A 12032-nucleotide genomic window follows, 5' to 3' on the forward strand; every position below is an offset into this window, starting at 1 on the left:
TATCAATTTTGAAATATTTTCATATAAATAACGATAAGTGCAAAAATTTCAACCTTCGGTCAAATTTGACTCTACAGAAAAGGTCGAGAAACGCAATTGTAAGCTAAAATTCTTATATTATAGTAATATTCAATCATTTGCCTTCATTTTGCAACAAATTGGACGTCTCTAGCACAATATTTCGATTTATGGTGAATTTATGAAAAAACTTTTTCCTTACGTTCGTGCGATAACTCTTCCGATAAATTTTTTTCGTGCGATTGTCCTAATGTTTGCACCCTTTTAAATTTGCCGTTACATAAAGTTTTATATATGGAAATGTGCGCAATTTCATGCACAATACAACAAAAAACAACCCATGGTTGTAGCTTTTATCAGTTTTGAAATATTTTCATATAAATAACGTTAAGTGCAAAAATTTCAACTTTCGGTCAACTTTGACTCTACCGAAATGGTCGAAAAACGCAATTGTAAGCTAAAACTCTTATATTCTAGTAATATTCAATCATTTACCTTCATTTTGCAACGACTTGGAAGTCTCTAGCACAATATTTCGATTTATGGTGAATTTATGAAAAAAAAAAAAATTACGTTCGCGCGGTAACTCTTCCGAAAAAATCAGAATTTTTTTGTGCGATTGTTGAAATGTTTGCACCATTTAAAATTAGCTGTTACATAAAGTTTTATATATGAAAATGTGCGCAATTTCATGTAGAATACAACTAAAAATGATTGAAGGTTGTAGCTTTTCTCTTTTTTCGAAATATTTGCATATAAATCACGATAAATAGAAAAAAAAACCACGTTCGGTCAAATTTGACTCTACCGAAATAGTTGAAAAACGCAATTGTAAGCTAAAACTCTTACGGCCTAGTAATATTCCGTCATTTTTCTTCATTTTGAAACAAATTTGAAGTCTCTAAAACAATATTGTGATTTATGGTGAATTTTTGAAAAATATATTTACCTTCACTCCGCGCGCCGATTCGCGGCCGCAAGTCTCCGAAATACGTACATGGCATTATCCTAATATTTGTTCCTTTTCATATTAGCCTTTTTATTTTATAGAGTTTCATATATCAAAATGTGCGCAAATTCATGAAGAATACAATAAAAAATAATTGAAGGTTGTAGCTTTTTCCATCTTCGAAATATGTGCATATGTATATATATATTAAAATTTCGACATTCGGTCAAATTTAACTCGTCCGAAATGGTCGAAATCTGCAATTCTAATCTAAAACTCTTACAGTATCGTAATATTCAATCATTTGTCTTAATTTTGAAACAAATTGGAAGTCTCTAGAACAATATTGTGATTTACGGTGAATTTTTGAAAAAAATATTTTTTTGCGTCCGCGCGTTACGAATTCGTACATCATTTTGTGATAATATTTTTCCGGTGTTGCTTTTATTGTTTTACAATGTATTATATATCAAAATGATCGCAATTTAGTGTACAATACAACGCAAAAAAAAGTAACTGGTTAGCTTTGACCGTTTTCTGCACAGCGTGATTTGAATACAATTATGTATGAATTTTTTTTTTCGCTACCATATATCGCATTCTTTACATATGATAATGATATTATTTTTCATTTCTGATGGTTGCATTCTAAACTTCAGGCAATGACAAAAAAAGGAGCAAAAAATGAACTCTTAATCTTCAAAAGTACGCGCGCTGTAATTTTTTGAAAAAATTATTTTTTCCACTTCCGCGCTCACTCCAAACCAGGCCCGGCATACGGGAGACGTTTTGATTTTTAGGGCTCCGGCTTAAGAGGGATATACAGTATTAATTACTTTACTTTTTACAATTAACAAAAAATATAAATCAGAACTACTCTTAAAGAAACACATCTGCTCTTCAAGGTAAGGAAAGAAAAGCTTTGATAAATCTAGAAAGCTTCGTAGCATGCAACACATAAATTTATAGGTAGTAGTTTTCACAGTATTCTCCATGACTTCCTAGGATTGTCACTTGTTGCCCATTACTGTAATGTGCCTTCCATATATTTTCATTCACACACTCCTTATTTCACATACTTCAATTGCATGAATTCTTTTCACTAACACATGCAGAACCTTTTGCCTTCAAGTCAGTGGTACACCTATTGCCACCCTGTTACTAGGTGTTTGCTTGTCTCTGTATTTTAGTACAATTTAGAAAGTTTCTTTAATTTCAGTGTATTATTTATGATTCCTCTTATTTTTTTTTTCTATTTTTGCCTTTGAAAAGAAAATTTTCCCTTAGTCTTATTTATTATGTAAATAAATTTGGCTTCCTGTATATCACACATGAACAATTATCTTTGGTTTTCATTTGTTTCACTAATTAATTATTACATATTAATCATGACTGCCTATAATTTACACATTTTACATTTAGGTGAATCTTATCCTGGACAGTTGAATCTCTACTATCAGAGGCATGTGTATGAACATCTTGCATTTAGTGGTGTGATTGCCATTCCTCAGAAACTTTTCATCTCTGCACTATAGCCACCACTGCCAAGATTAGAGCCTCATCTCACACACTTCCTTGTCTGCAATGCTGCTTTCTCATGCCAAGAAGACTCTGGGTAAGAGATGTTGACCACCTTCAGTCTTGAAATCCATCTTAAAAGGGCCCCATACACTGAACGATTGTCTGTATCATTCGCAAAAACACTGTGTATGGGCTTATCTGAAAGCAAAAGTGGGCAGAGCTTCATGTCTGAACAATCTCAGCAGGAATCTGTCATGAGCAGGTTGCTGGCTTGCAACTTATGTCTGTCATACACAGGATGTTCAATGTATGGATTTGTCCACCGATATAAAGCTGTCTGAAATCAGTGTGGAGATCGTTCATACTGTCTGAATAGTGTGTGCTTTTGTAGATAACTGCAATCGTTCAGTGTATAGGGACCTTAAGTGAAGAAGCTCCTCTGCTAAAGTCACCCTCCCCCCAGTTTCCGTCACCTAAGACCCTTTGCTCTCCACCTTTGTTCCTCATACTTGTCTCCCATCTCCTGAAGTGTTCCTCATACTTGTCTCCCATCTCCTGAAGTGATCTCACTCACTCCTTCCTCTTCATTGAAGCTCCTTTGGTCAGAGGACACCTCTTTCCCGGCATGATTCAGAAGAATTATTGTCTTTGTTTGCCAGGACTAGTTTTTAGCTATGTACGAGTTTGTCTCAGATTGGTCTTGGTACTCCTTCTTCACTGAAGTTGTGAGAGTATCTTAAAATAAGCATTGCCACCTAACAATGTGCAATCCTGCAGTGAAAACATAAGCCCTGTAAAGTTATGAGATGTCTTGTTTTCAAACAAAACACAACTATTTCTACTACAGAAAGATATTGGGCTCCATCATTTTAACATTCTTATTCCTGATGTTTAGTGCTTACAATTTTTCCTGAAACAAAGCTAGCAACTTCATAAGTTAATGTTACAGCAAGGCATCACAGAGCCTTATCCCAAGCACCATTTTTATGAACCACAAGACCCATAGTCAGTCTACTTCTATATTTGTTATTAAAAATTATGAATGATTTTCAGATCCTAATCAGGACAGAATGAGGTTTCAATACTGTTTCCCAGCATGCCAAACCAATCCTCTATTGTTCATATACAGAACAAACCTTCGGTCTTAACATTAGGATTTACTAGCGCCAAGCTGGAAACCGGTAGAATTAAAATTACACTTGTGAGATCCATGGAATATTGGCATTTATACCAGGTCACGGGCATGTATACCCAGAATGCCCATGGCTACCTGTGACCCACCAGTTATTTTCCTACCGCCTTTAAGATAAGACGTGTTACTGTCTATCTGATTTAAAGTCGGTTTTTCAGTTTGCCCGTTTTTTTATCCATTTCATTTTTCCTTTCTTATTACCTTTTCTTTCTCCGAGTGTGCCCAGTGTGAATGAAGAGTGTATAAGTGGTATGATGGAGAATTTTGCCTCAACATCGGGATCGTCTGCCGTTTCGAAAAGGAGACAAAGGAAATGCCCAGGAGTCAGTGGCTTTCCTTGTTCTAGATTTCTAACTTCGGTGTCGAGGGATCCTCATCCAACGTGTAGTAGGTGCAGGGAAAACGTATGTACGATTACTAATCCATGTTCTGTTTGTCGCGGTTGGTCGCTGGAACAGTGGAAAAAGTTCTATGAGAAAAGCCAATACAAAAGGAAGGTGGTGACGCCATCTTTGGGTGACCAAACCTTACCGGCTTCTTTTGTATCGGCAATAAATAAACCAGGCTGCTCCATATGTTTCTCCACCTGCTTTTGATTTGTCCCATACCCCTTCGGTTTCTCCTAGTGGTTCAGTATCGGAAAAGTCAGGAGGGGCCTTGGGTAATTTTATGAATAATATGCACTCTCCTTTGTTCCCAGCAAGTAGAGGGGGAGCACCGCCATCTTTGTTCCAGGCTCCTGCTCCCGAAGCGCATAGGTTGGACGGTACGTGGTCAGCGCTAGGCCTACCAGGCGTACCAACCTTGGATGGTTTGCTTGCGCATTATATGGCGTCACGGTTCCAGCAGGGTCCGGCAGCGCTGAATGTTCCTCATCCCCCTGGCTTGCAATTTATGGGAATTAATGCCGCGGCTACGCCATCAAACTCGATGTTTACAGCGATGCAGAACGTGGGAGGTAGTTTGGCAGCAAAAGTGCGGTTGCCAGCAGAAACCTCACAGTCTCTCCCTACGAGAGGGATGACGTCACAACATACGTCACACACCGATATGGCAGGCGTGATAACGTCACAGACTGCTTCTCGGCCTATTTCGCTGCACCCAGACTAATACGCCTTCTGACTCGACAATGCAAACTGTAAAGCAGAAATTACAGGATATAGAGAAGAGAATGGATAAGAGAGACAAAAAGAAAAAGTGTGATTCGCCTTCTTCGTCTTCTTCCTCTAGTTTGGCGTCATCGCTATGTCCGATAACGTCATGGTAAGCGCCAGTCAAGCGTTGGAGGAGGATTCGGGAGTTCGCGACTGATCCTCGGGCCAAGAGGAGAAGAATCAATTCTTCTTCATCTTCAGACCAAGACTGTCGTATCCAAGTCAGCAGGAAGGTCGGGAAATCAGTGGCTAGTAAGCACAAGGCTAGCAGACGAAGCCGTTCGCAAGAATCCGAACAAGCGAGAGAGGCGACGGCCGACGGACTAGCGGCCGATGCGGAGTTGCCAGTTCGGATCGCAAAAACTACGATACCGCTGGTAAAATCGACATTGGCGGCGAAAGGTGCAGCAGAGGATAGAATGCAGGTCCCAGTTTAGTCCGTAAGGCCATTCAATATACGTACGAAGGACGATAAGGCTCCTATTAAAAGTACGAAGAATAGGGAGTTGGCAACCTCGGCGGATACGTTCGTGGAAGGCAGTGTCCGTCTGGATGAAAGGTCGAGGCCGAGTTCTCCGACGCTCGTAAACGATACCAATACTAATAGAGATGAAATTATATCTGTCTTAAGGGAGCCTTCATCTTGGAGATCTAGACGAGATTCTCGCTCTAGATCCGTGAGCAGAGAAAGAGTGAGGCGTTCTCGTTCCCCTGCTGACTATTCGGGATCGAGCCAACGGCGGCCAGCAAAGATCAAAGAGACCGCGGCCGTAGGGGCAGGCGGCTGTGGAATTCTGGGCCGTCTGTCAGAAGATAGGGGCGAGACAACATCCCTTGTGACGGAGAATGGTACATTAGAGCCGGAGGAAGGAGAAAACCAAGAGTTTCTGGCCTCGTATGTAGAGGTGATTGATTTGATTCGTCAATTCAATAACCTTTCGGAGAAGACAGAAACACCTGCCAGTATGCTTCCTCCTGGAATTGACATGGCATTTGGATTAAAAAGGGATACCAAGGTGTCGTATGAATTGCCTTGTTCGAGTCATGCGGATTCTGTCTTGCAACACGTAAACGCAAAGATTGCAGGAAGGGATAATTCCTTAAGATCTAATAGATCATTTAAATTTATTCCCCATCCAATGATGAAGCAAAGGAAATATTATACGACACCGAAGGTCCCTTTGCTGTCTAGACAAGTGAACCCTAATGTTGTAAGATTAAGGCCTGGATTAACCTTGGATCAGGTTAAAATGGAGTGCCCTTCGATGACGTACCAAGAGGCTGCTACGTTAGAAGCAACAGCTTCTTCTGTCTTTCAGGCTGCTTCTTGGTTAGATCTTTGGTCAACAGCAGTGGCGAAGATTGCATCCTCTGAAGTGACAAGAAAAGTAGTGGATGAATCATAGTTCATTAGATTACTACAGTCAGGCTCCAGGCGATTGCGTACCTGACAAACGTAAGTGCCAATGTTTGGACAAATATCCTGCTAATGAGGAGAGATGCAGCGTTGGCTACACTAAGCCGCACTGTGGATTTGGATTCCCTGTTAGCGATGAGGAATGGGGATATCTTGGAGTCGCAACTGCTGTTGCCAGAGGTCATACTGGAAGAGGCGATAGATAGAAGAAGGATGGACACTAACAATAGGTTGGTGCAGCAGGCAGTTAGGAAAACGTCTAACAGTCAAGCTACTCCTTTGGAGGGAAGACAGCAGCAAATGTCTCGGAAGAAGACAGTGAGACATAACATCCCTAATAGAGCCACAAGACCCTCTTCCCCAAAGAGGCTAACTCATCGGCCCTTTCACAATAGAAACAACAGAGGGAGGGGCAGTAGGGGAAGAGGAAGAGGCTCAAGAAGATAGGATGGGCGCCTCTCATCACTCGGCCACACCAGTGAGAGGTTGCCTGGCAAATCACTGGAAGGTGTGGCAGGAACTAGGGGCAGAGCAGTGGGTGGTGGATGTTCTCAGGATCGGGTATTTGATCCCGTTCGAGGTAACCCCGCCCCTGATAGATCAGCCATTACCCCACGTCGCTTATGCCCACGAATCTCAGAAGCCCATTATTCTGCAGGACGAAGTGAAGAAGATGATGGAAAAAGGAGCTGTGGAACAAGTATGCAGTCCATCAAAAGTCTTCTACAGCAGGATTTTCCTGGTACCCAAAGCCAACGGGGAGTGGAGGACAGTAATAGACCTGTCAACTCTGAATCTGTTTATAAGGAAAACCAGTTTCAAAATGGAAACTCCAAAAACGGTTCTACAAGCAGTCAGGAGCGGGGGACTTTATGCTGACAGTCGATCTAAAGGACGCATACTTTCAGATACCAGTCCATCAGTCTTCAAGGAAATTTCTCCGCTTCAGTCTTGCAGGGAAAGCTTTCGAATTCAAGGTCCTGTGCTTCGGATTGACAACGTCTCCTTAAGTTTTTACAAGTGTTCACTCTCGTGTCGACGTGGGCGCATGCTCAGGGGATCAGGCTAATAAGGTATCTGGACGATTGGCTGGTGATAGCAAAGTCCAGGGAGAAACTACTCAGGGACAGGGCGACCCTCCTGCAGCTTTGTCACAGCCTAGGTATTGTGATAAATCAGGAGAAGTCGCAGTTGGATCCAAGTCAACGTTTGGAGTATCTGGGAATGGTTATAGACACAAAAGAAGCCAAAGTATTCCCGACAGACCAAAGAATAGAGAAATGCAAACAAGTGGTGAATGCCTTTCTGGGAAAACAAACACAGCCAGCAAGACAGTGGCAGGTGGTGCTGGGAATCCTAACCTCCCTGGAGAAGCTAGTACCACAAGGAAGGCTACACCTTCGGTCCCTACAATGGAGGATGAAGGAGTTTTGGTCACCAATAGTAGATCACCCGTACGAGCAAATTCCCTTGTCGGCATAAGTGAGGGAAGACTTGCTGTGGTGGGTGAACAAAGACAATCTGACAGTGGGTGTCCCCCTTCAACAATCCTCTCCAGACCTCTTGCTGTTCTCGGAAGCGTCACTAGAAGGCTGGGGAGCCCATATGGAGGAGTTGATGGTGTCAGCAAAATGGAGTTGCAAGGACAGAGAACTCCATATAAACGTGCTTGAGTTAAAAGCAGCGTTTCTAGCTCTACAGGAATTCAGGGAGAGAGTAAAGGGACACTCGGTGGTATTGATGTCAGACAACACCACAGTAGTAGCTTATATAAACAAACAAGGAGGCCTAGTTTCTCGGCAGTTACATGTGATGACAGTTCAACTTCATCAGTGGGCTGTAGAGAACCTGGTAGACATCAGGGCCAGGTATATTCCGGGAAAAAGAAACATAGTGGCCGACAAGTTGAGCCGCAGGGATCAGATTCTGGGAACGGAGTGGTCCCTGCACCAACAGGTAGTGGACAGATGCTCATGTTGTGGGAAGGACCGATCATAGACCTATTCGCAACCAGGTACAACAAAAAGTTGGAAGTGTACTCTTCGGTAGTCCCAGACGCAGAGGCAGTAGCAGAAGATGCGCTACAACACCCTTGGGACAATCTGGACGTGTATGCATTTCCTCCATTTTGTCTAATCCGTCATGTTCTGAACAGGGTAATGCGGTCTCAGAACCTCAAGATGACCCTGGTAGCTCCGTTATGGCCGAAGGCAGAGTGGTTTCCAGACCTACTGGAACTCCTAATAGATGTGACGAGAAAGTTACCCCCATGGAGCAACCTACTGTGTCAGTCGCACATGGAGAAGTACCACCAGTCGGTGAAGTCCCTATCGCTTCACGGGTGGAGACTGTCAAGTATCTCCTCCGAGCGAGAGGGTTTTCGCAGAAAGCAGCAACTCAGATGGCAGGAAATATCAGAAAATCATCTGCGACAGTATACCAAGGAAAGTGGTCAGCATACTGTGATTGGTGTTGTAGAGGGAACTTGTCTCCACTCGGTACCACTATTCAGCAGTTAGCAGACTTTCTGATATATCTCAGAACAGAAAAGCATATGTCTGTATCTGCAGTGAAAGGGTACAGGGCAGCTCTAGCCTCAGTCTTACGAATGAAAGGAGTGGACATTTCGTCTTCATGGGAGTTGGCCATGCTGATGAGGAGCTTTGAACAGTCATGTCCACCAAAGGAGCTAAAAGCCCCAGATTGGGATCTGACCATGGTACTGAGTAGTCTGACAATACCCCCCTATGAACCACTAAGGCAGTCCACGGATAGGAGCCTGACCCTGAAGACAGTCTTCTTATTGGCCCTGGCTTCAACCAAAAGGGTGGGGGAGCTACATGGCCTGTCATATCTCATAAAGCACTCGAGAGGTTGGAGGTCAATGGTATTTGAGTTTGTCCCAGAATTCGTGGCCAAGACCCAAAACCCAACAATAGTAGACGGCAGATTCGACTCCTTTACCATACCTTCCTTGGCAGACTTTTTAGACAATGACAAAGATGAGATGCTTCTGTGCCCCGTCAGGTCACTAAGGGAGTACTTAAGAAGAACAAGGCACCTCAGGCCGGGGTGCCGGAGGTTGTTTGTAAGTACAGGACGGAACAAGAAGGAAGTGTACAGGAATACAATATCGTTTTGGCTAAGGGAGACGATCAGAGATGCTTATATGGCAGAAGACAGAGGGTCAGATAGCCAGGTGGGAGCTAGAGCTCATGACATCAGGGGCTTGAGTGCTTCTCTGGCATTTAAGAAGAACATGTCTGTGGATTGAATTCTGAAAGCTGGTGTGTGGAAATGCCAAACAACTTTCACCTCATTTTATTTGAAAGACGTTGCCCATAGATCCTTGGACACTTTTTAATGGGATGACTGGTCTTTTTTCTTTGCTACTTTCTTCCTACTCCTTTAACTACGGGCAATATGAAGGAGAGTACCGTCATGTGCTGGAACGGACTAGATGCAGGTGAGGTGGTCAGCCATACTGTGAAGCTATCTTAGGTTATGATATACTTTTCAGTAGCAACACACCCCCTCTAGATAATAGGGAAGAGAAGGGTGAAGGTGGATCCAGTTGCAAGGGACAAGAATAAACCATAGAATGGTATCAACACCCAGTGAGGGAAACCAATAGATTCGCTTATATCTTTGGTTCTAGGTTCATTGTCCATTCTCCTAGAATTTCCCTTTATATTCGGAAATGGATAAGGTGGCAAACTCCCAGTCAGTTGTAGAGACTTACCTCCCTCCAATAAGTAAGTCTATCCTAATGTTAAGACCGAAGGTTTGTTCCGTATATGAACAAGTATCAAATTTGTAACTAATTTGTATTTTTCATAACTAACAAACCTGAGGTCTTAACATTAGGATTTACTAGCGCCAAGCTGGAAACCGGTAGAATTAAAATTACACTTGTGAGATCCAGGGACTATTGGCATCTATACCAGGTCACGGGGCATGTATACCCAGAATGCCCACGGCTACCTGTGACCCACCAGTTATATTTCTAACCCAATTTAGACTGCTAGAGGGGTGGTTTGAGGTGGGCCTTTACCTGTTAAGACCTCAGGTTTGTTAGTTATGAAAAATACAAATTAGTTACAAATTTGGTATTTTATAGTCTCCTTAAGGGGGCCGGCCGGAACACCTATATATGGAGGTATAGGGCGAAAAATGCAGTCATGAAAAAATTCATGGAGCTTCATATGGCAATTGAGAATACGTATACGAAATATTTCGTCAAAATTCCTCTTACTTTCGTAGTTACAGGGTAATTAGTTAACGTAACTCAATAAGCCTAAAACATTGATCCGTACAAGAAAATGCAATATTTCTTCTATTATCGTAAATTTTGATAATTATTGTCAAAGAAATTGGGAGAAATGGCATCTGTAGACATTCCCCGAGTCGAGAAGGAGACTTCATACTCAAGCTACCAAGTTTAGTGAGTTTAGTCCAGTCCTGGTTTAGTGCGATCACAGATGTCAAGTAGTCTACACGTTCCATTTCACGTCTGACATTCGCCTGCTTTCACGTATGTTTATGTATGTTTCGGCAAGAATTTCATCATGCCGATGAGGAAAAGACAAGGGAAACATCTCGCTAACATACAGACGAAGAAAAATCGCTCAAGTATTATTACAGAATATCATAATATATGCGTAGTTAGTGAAGAGAGAGGGGAGGGTTGCTTAGTAACGCCACCGTCTTGCTTGACAGCACACGTCACACTGTGCCTAAGGCTACGATCTTTGAGCAAAGAGATCTTCATTTATGATAAATAACAAAGTTTTGGTTTTTTAATACCCAAAATGGAATATGAAATTCATAATAATCATGATTTATTAAATTGTCTTTGTAAAAAAAGTGTACGCCTTCGAGTTTCACCTCTTGACATTCTCTTGCAATTACGTTTGTTTATCTTTGTTTCGGGCAAGAATTTCATCATGCCAAAGAGGAAAATACAAGGAAAACATCTCGCTAACACACACAAGAAGAAAATTCGCTGTAATAAACAGAGTTAGTGAAGGGGAGAGAGAGAATTGTGTAGGAAGGAGTGCCCCATCTTGCCTCAAGCAGTGCCCCAGGCTGCGATATATGAGCAAAGGGATCATCATTTATGATTAAATTATGATAAATAAAATAGTTTTGGTTTATTAATACACAAAAAACAAATATACATTCATAATAATCATTATTTATTAATATCGTCTTTATAGAAATACGAAGGAAAACTTTGAACGCCCGAATCTCAAAACTATACTTATTGACCTTCAAAATCTATCTTCTCACTTAGTTTTAAAGCTATAACATTGGAATTTGGTATATAACTCAGAAAGACATTATAGAACAATCAAATAGAGCCCTTTTTTCCTATTTTTGTTTCGCATTTTTTTTATAAATTTTTTTCTCCTGATTTATAGGGTTTATTTTTTGACCATATTGAAAAATTCATATCTAGCAAAAAAATGACTTTTAGAAAAAAAACTCTCCATTCGATTGGAGGTCTACATCAGGTCTATATATGGTAGTAATCCCAGGTCTTAATATTAAATATCAAGGGAGGAGATAAAATTTGAAAAATGGTTATTTTCGGGATAAATCGCCCTGGCGTCACAAAACCGAAGGTCAGAGGCAAAAATCATATGCTGTTTGGAGATGTCCCAAGTCACCTTATTAAGTGGTATGAATATCAAAGTCCTGTCCTTAAAAAAGGGCATTAGCCGGCTGGCCCCTTTAAATAGTTTGTACTTTGCTATATAAACTGCCTGATAGTTAATT

The 12032-nt window shown here is 41.6% G+C and overlaps 1 protein-coding gene across 3 annotated transcripts in view; it reads right to left on the reverse strand.

Annotated features, from left to right (window-relative positions):
- The window catches only part of LOC135224019 (motile sperm domain-containing protein 1-like), a 41662-nt gene that overhangs the window by 998 nt on the left and 28632 nt on the right, over positions 1–12032 (reverse strand). The window lies entirely within an intron of this gene.

Source organism: Macrobrachium nipponense, chromosome 20 (genome assembly GCF_015104395.2).
Source record: "Macrobrachium nipponense isolate FS-2020 chromosome 20, ASM1510439v2, whole genome shotgun sequence".
NCBI lineage: Eukaryota > Metazoa > Arthropoda > Malacostraca > Decapoda > Palaemonidae > Macrobrachium > Macrobrachium nipponense.